General features: G+C 46.1%; 1 long non-coding RNA gene across 3 annotated transcripts; it reads left to right on the top strand.

Moving 5' to 3' along the window:
• Nucleotides 1-2,399: 2,399 nt before the first annotated feature.
• On the top strand, nucleotides 2,400-5,837 carry LOC123446553. Of its 3 annotated transcripts, none has more exons than XR_006631404.1 (7): nucleotides 2,400-2,522; nucleotides 3,187-3,309; nucleotides 3,409-3,500; nucleotides 3,889-4,016; nucleotides 4,534-4,712; nucleotides 4,793-4,835; nucleotides 5,659-5,837. It is a non-coding gene; the product is annotated as an uncharacterized LOC123446553 (long non-coding RNA). The 3 variants fall into 3 exon arrangements; XR_006631402.1 differs by having other exon boundaries at nucleotides 4,531-4,712; XR_006631403.1 differs by lacking the exon at nucleotides 3,187-3,309 and having other exon boundaries at nucleotides 4,531-4,712.
• Nucleotides 5,838-6,766: the final 929 nt, after the last annotated feature.

Raw genomic sequence — 6,766 nt, 5'->3', positions numbered from 1 at the left:
CCGAAAGCTTGCCAGCGTGACTGGTCCTGCCGCTAGTGCTTTGAAGAACGGATCCTTAGCAGTTCGTCGGAGGGGTCGTTACCGGCAAGGGTCCTTGCCATACTTAGTGCAACCATTAGATCGTCGAGCACGGCTCAAGGTGAAATAAGGCATTGAGTAGCCGCTTGGTCTGTTGTACCAGTTCGAAACAGTGTGAAGGCGATCTTTGGCCATTTAGGTCGTTGAACGAGTTTGAAACAGAGCCAAGGTGCACTGATCCTGACAAGGTTCCATCTACGCGTAGGTTTCTCAAACAAAGATTGGGATTTCTAGAAAGGAAACAAACAATCTACTCTGAAATTTCATGTAGAATCTCCATTACTTATCTGTCATGCCGCAACACTTCTTCCCGCGGTGTTTAGGTCTTTTTCCGGGGCCTCAGATCCCCGACAAGAAGGAGGTTACACTCTCCCAAAAACTTCCCCTCCGGCAAGGTTCTTGCCGATAGTCCTTGACTATCGTACAAAAAGGGGGTTGTCGGAGTATAACTCCTTTTCCTCTTTTAACAGGCTGTGCTGACGGAGCCCCCGAGCGCACCTTCGGCGGCGACGTGGCGCTTCCAAAGGGGGGGACGTTTCCGATGGAGTGTGTGCATGGGCTTCGGGGCCTGTTCGCGCATCCTCGACGACCATGCATCACTCCACGGAGGTGCATCAGCCGGATTATGCGCCGGAGGCCTCGCTGAAGCCCCCAGGCACACCCTCGATAGCAACACACTGTCCTGGAGCGACGCATCAACCTGATGCCATGAAGCTCGGGGTCTCCTCCTCCTTGGCCCGCGCTCGCGCCGGCGTTGGGAGGCCATATCAAAGTGGAGCGACCACCACCTCGTTCCGCCTCTGGGAACCGCGGCGATGCGCTCAACTTCCCAAGATCTGATGCTGAACTTGCTTGAATCCGCAAAAAAGCTCTCAGCAGCTGCAACCCCCTACCTGGCGCGCCAAATATGTTCGGGAAATCGACACCTATGGGAAGATCTAAGGGTCGCTTGATCGTTCGGCGGAGGGAGAGAGGTGGCGCTGAGAGTGGAGCTAGCGATCAACACCGGCAAGGTCCTTTACCCAGGTTCGGGCCGCTTGACGCGTAAAACCCTACTCCTGCTTTGTTTGTATTGGGGGCTTACTGTAGGGTTATTTGCTACAGTAATTTAGCTGGTGATTAGGGAGCCTCAAATCCCAAAAGGTCCAACCCTTTGAAAATGAGCCTCGGGCCTCCTTTTATAGGCAAAGGGGTCACAAACAGTGTGCTCACGGGTTATAGTGAACACGGTTCACCGCTTATCTTTCTACTGTGGTGTCATGGGTAGTAAATGCCTTGTCTGGCCCCTGACCTGCATCAAGGTGGCTTTGTCACGTACTCAGGTGGATCGAAACCTAGGTCTTGCGTTGGCGCATGAGGGATGCGCTGGAGTGGTGGGAGTATGGTAAAAATAGGGGAGGACACCTGGCGAGCGAAGGGAGCTTGCTGGCCCGGTGTCCCTGTCAGTGTCATAGATTATCTTCCCGGCAAGGAGGGCTTGCCGGGGTCTTGAATGTCTTCCCGGCAAGGAGGGCTTGCCGGGGCCTTGCGAGTCTTTGCGAGTCTCCCCGGCAAGGAGGGCTTGCTGGGGCCTTGCGAGTCTTCGCGAGTCTTCCCAGCAAGGAGGGCTTGTCGGGGCCTTGCAAGTCTTCGTGAGTCTTCCCAGCAAGGAGGGCTTGTTGGGGCCTTGTGATACTTCCCGGCAAGGAGGGCTTGCCGGGACCTTGTGTCTAGAGCTTTTGTACTCTACGCCCTCGGAGAGGGGGCGTGGCCTCGATGGGTTTTGGTTTGTCTTCCTGCCAGTCTTCCTCGTGTGCCACCATCAAGGGCGTTGCCAGTGCCCGTCACAATTCTGGGGCACAGGAGACCCCAATCTCTAGTGCACCGACAAAGCCATCCCGCCGCCGCCAGCCCCTGCCACTGCTCCAAGCCACCCCTCATCGGTACCAGTCGTCCCGGTGCCGACGACCGCCCTCCACCCCAACATTGCCGCCAGACTGCATCCACCAATGCCCCACCCATATCCCATTGCCGCCAACCGCACATCTCCCACTCGGCCCGCTACCGGCGTAGCCCCCCCCACCCCCCCACCCTCTACCCCAACATCGCCGCCAGCCCCCGCCACTGCTCCAAGCCACCCCTCATCGGTACCAGTCGTCCCGCTGCCGACGACCGCCCTCCACCCCAACATCGCCGCCAGACTGCATCCACCAACGCCCCACCCATATCCCATTGCCGCCAACCGCACATCTCCCACACGGCCCGCTACCGGCGTAGCCCCCCCCCCCCCCCGCGTCCTAGCAGCCCCTCCCCCGCCCTAGCAACCACCCAGCTATCGATGATATTGAGCGGAATAGAGAGGAGTTAGGCTGGGTCACAAGCGAGAAACGGAGGAAGGGGATATGTCCCTGAGGAGCTTGACGAGGTGAGTGGGCATGGGAGGTCGGAGCCGAGCAACTGTTGGGGTAATCTTTTCTCCTTCCCCTCCTTCCCTCCTTTCCCATGTGCGGCCATCCTCTACAAGACGTTATGCCAATTTATTTTCCAATAATTATTCAGCTCTTCAGAGCTGAGCAGCTAGTTGTTCGGATAAAATATGTTGGAAAGTGGCCATGCTTAATTAGTGTTTTTATGTGAAAATATGGAGGGACTGATAGTAGAGGATGATTGCTTTCAGAATTGATGCTCACATCAGGATGGAACAGATTAGGATTGAGTTGATTTCATCATCTTACGTATATGATTAAGTCCATACATGCCTCTATATCTCTGCGGATTTAATAGTTTTCTCTCCTTGCTTCTATGTTAGTTCTCCTCTTAGTTGCTAGATACTTTAGTTCCAGATGTTTATCTTCAGTTAATCAGAAGTTACCAGAGCTTTCACTATAGACTATGGATTTGTGAAGTAACATGCCTTGATCTAATCTGATGGTTACAGAAGTTTTAGTTCATTCACACATATAGGTAGAAGGATTGTGTGATTTTGCTGTTCAATCTTAATCATAAGTTATGTAATTTGGATTTTATACATGGCTTTGCTAACCTCCTCTCATCACTTCTATACATGGGTTTTATACATTTCCTTTCTTTTACATCTATCATGATTTTATATGACATGTCTTAGTGCAGCTTTGCAGCGCCGCAATTATACTGATCGCTTATATGATAAAAAGGGATTAATGTGTGGTGAAAACTGAGCAGAGGACAGAATACAATTTATGGTTCACTTTCTTATATATACATTAAATTTTAGTAAGTTTCATGAAAATAATTTTACTCCACCGGCGGCCACCATCCTTCAGGAACGGCTTCCTCACCACTAACCTATTCGTGTGCTTCCTCCTCGAGCAGGCCTCCCCGCAAGCTTCACAGAGCACCAAGCCGCGCGTCTGCCCCTCAACCCGCCCCTGAAGCAGTAGACTGCCGGCGCTCATCTTTTCCATGTACATCTGTGCTTCCTGTAATTCAATTGACATGTGAGATTTTGTTGCAATTTCTGTGCCTTTTTTATTCTTAATGTGCAGCTATGCAGTGTGTAGAAGTGATACAGGCCGGCAGTTAGAATATATCATCAATTTTTAAGCGCTATGATCTAATAACAGCAAAAAAACCATGAGCCAGACACATTTGAAGGTTCTTCGCTTGTGCAAAAACAAAATTATATTTTTTGCATTTCGCACCTAACTAAGTTGCTTAGTTGAGCTTTGGAATTCACTTTAATTTATGATGAAATAAAGCTAATTATTTTAAGTCTTTGTTTGTTTAGTTGACGCCCCAAACTAGTACCATCTTTGTTTGTGTTTTGTGAAATATGATATGTGGACACAACAGGTGCTTCAAAGTCTAGAGTCCGTACCGACGCTCTTCCTAATCCTTCGCCTCGCTACATCCTCTGTTCTCCCAGCCATGGGCGGTGCCATTAGTGTACCATCAAGCCCTGCATAAACTTGAAAAAATAGGTATGGTCCAATTCATCTTCTCCTGTTGTAATCATGTTTCTCTCAACCTTGGAAACATGATTGTTATCATCCATCAAACATAGGCGATTCTCTGTAAAAGGTTCAGATTTTGCACCGGCCAGTGTGTTTCTTACTACCAAAAGTAGGTAGTAACCTGAGTACGTACTTGTACATAGTACCAGCCATCGAGATTAGGAAACTGCAGCTAAGTTCAGCTATGAGCTCCTAATTAAATGGTTGCATAGTGCTCGTGATGTCACAGAGTACCACCTTTCAGTGATTACACTTGGATAATACAGAATGAGTCCCAAGAAACTATGTGTTTATGATCTTAAGAAAATGCTAGCAACTCATGGCCTCATGTTTGTTTAGCTATTTGGTAGAATGACATGATTATCTATACATCATATTGACATCTCCGCCTTCAATAATTATGACATGTATTTGAGAATGTAGTGTGCAACTCAATTTATGGTTGTTTGTAAACATCTGAATAGTATATGTTTTGTGGCAGAAGCTACCACTCTATCAATTGATCGGAGAGAGGTGGTAGGTGGCCATGAGCTTGGCTCTGAATATTGTAAGGTTGTCGTGAACCATGTGATTAAAATAGATGTTATTCTTCCTCGTGGTGTTGGGAACATGACAACCATGGGGCAAGCTCAAGGGTGATGTATCGCATGGCCTTACAAGCATGTAAGCTTAGGTTCATTTGCTAAATTTACAATGACTATCATGGTTGATTGCTTAATATTCATTTGCTTCTATGTATGTAGTTGGAAGTGGACTATTCAGTGGCAAATGTAGCAAGCTAATGAGGTAATATACATCTTTCTCTTGGCTGAATATTTACATTGAGCGCACTTGATGTTCCTTTTAGTTAACTGAGTTAGTTTTTTAGAATACTACAGTTTTTATTTATTTTGATGTGTTTGGCTACACCCAAAAGCCTTGACATTAATACTACGGTTTTATTTACTTTGACGTGTTTGGCTACACCCTGCATCTCTTTTTTTAAAACACACATGCACCTTTCTTATGCGTGTGAATGATAACAACCAGCTAAAAAAGACCCCTGCACCTCTTTTTCTAGACTCATGAACGGACTAAGGTCACTCCTCTAATCCTGAAATGTGCAGTTTTTTTGTAGGCTCTGATTTGTTCTTCTTATCTTCAACCATTTTCTTTTTGGTTATAATTGTAAAATTTTGAAATGGACAGATGTTATGTTAGTCTGATTTCCCCACATACGTTTTATTTGTAGAAGAGCAATACAATAGTCTAGAAAGGTGCAGGTCTGTTTGTACATGTGCGGAACTCATTTATAAGAAAACTTCCGGTCTGTTTGTACAGGGGATGTTTAGGCCCCTAAATTAAATACTTTTTCTCATCTCATCACGTCGGCTAGGGTGATAATCTACCATTTGCTTCCTTTTAGATGGATCCTGGGTAAGCTTGTTCAAATCAATTAGTCCGGGCACAACAAACATATGTTTTCGTGCAGGTGTTGATGCATCTCCGATTCCACTACCACTTGAACCGTTTAGTAGTGGCAGGTGTTAGAGCATATTTCTCCATATGTGGTTCTGGTAATTGATGACAATCCCTATGAACTAATGGTTGCCTTAATTTATATTCGAAGGATTTGTCCATAGGCACTTCTTGAAGTCCATCTCTTGGTTTCAAGGAGTTTATATGATGACCAAGGTGGTATTCAATATATTATCCAAAGATTAATCATAATGACACAAGGTTGATCAAGACTAAGCAAAGAGTAAATCAAGATAATCAACACACAAAGTGTACAAGATATACCGAGAGGGATCAAGTGATCCCATGGTATGGTAAGCATTGTCCATAACTCTTTTGTGTACTAACGCATGGTCTTTGTGAGAGTTCTATGTGGGGTTAGGTGTGTCTCCATGGATTTGCGTCACGAGGAAGATCTCATTCAACCTATTAAGGATGACATCAGGTGGTGATTGTCATCAAGATTGCGGTGTGCAGAATCAAGTGAATCATCCCGAAGATATCATGCTTGAAGCTTGCCATCCATTGTGGTGGCAATGGACTTGTGAAGATGTGTTGAAGAGTGGCTCACCCATAGTGAGTATGGGGAGCAATCAACTAGTCTTCATCAAACTAACACAATCAAGAAAGATGGTCCATCTTGAGAAAGTAAAGATCATCATCATCTGGCTCAAGAGGATTAGGTGCAAGGTATAGGTTTGCACTTGACAGTTTTTCTATGTTAGGATAGATTGTCGTTCTGTCAAGGGGAGATCTCAAGTGAGTAGCTTGATCGTATCATTCGTTGAGAGCTTAAACCATTTGCATCCTTGCATCATATTTCTTGGTTCTTTTTTGTGTTTCTCTTTGCAAGCTTTAGAGCTTATGGTCATCTTCATGACAAGCTCGAGTTCTTCGCAAACAGAGTCCATATACATCTTCTATGATGTTTTTTATGTTGGAAGCTTTTGTCGGTTCTTCATTCATAGAGATCTTACATCTCTATATCATTGAAATTTTCATAACTGTATGTTCTTAAGATTCGGAGTTTGCTTTCGGAGTTCTTATGCGTAAGTTTTGACAATTTTAGTATCCAATGATAGTACCGCTCCTCGTACCAGCAGTACTACCGCTCTTGGAGAGGTAGAACCGCTCCTAGAGTGGTAGTACCGCTCCTCGAGCGGTAGTATTTTTTTACTACCACTCCCGGCGGTAGTACCGCTCCCTCGGACGTTCTGGCA

The sequence above is a fragment of the Hordeum vulgare genome, chromosome 4H (assembly GCF_904849725.1).
Source record: "Hordeum vulgare subsp. vulgare chromosome 4H, MorexV3_pseudomolecules_assembly, whole genome shotgun sequence".
NCBI classification, from domain to species: Eukaryota; Viridiplantae; Streptophyta; class Magnoliopsida; order Poales; family Poaceae; genus Hordeum; species Hordeum vulgare.
The sequence above is the reverse complement of the archived record's forward strand: the minus strand, read 5'-3'. Positions and strand labels throughout refer to the sequence as shown.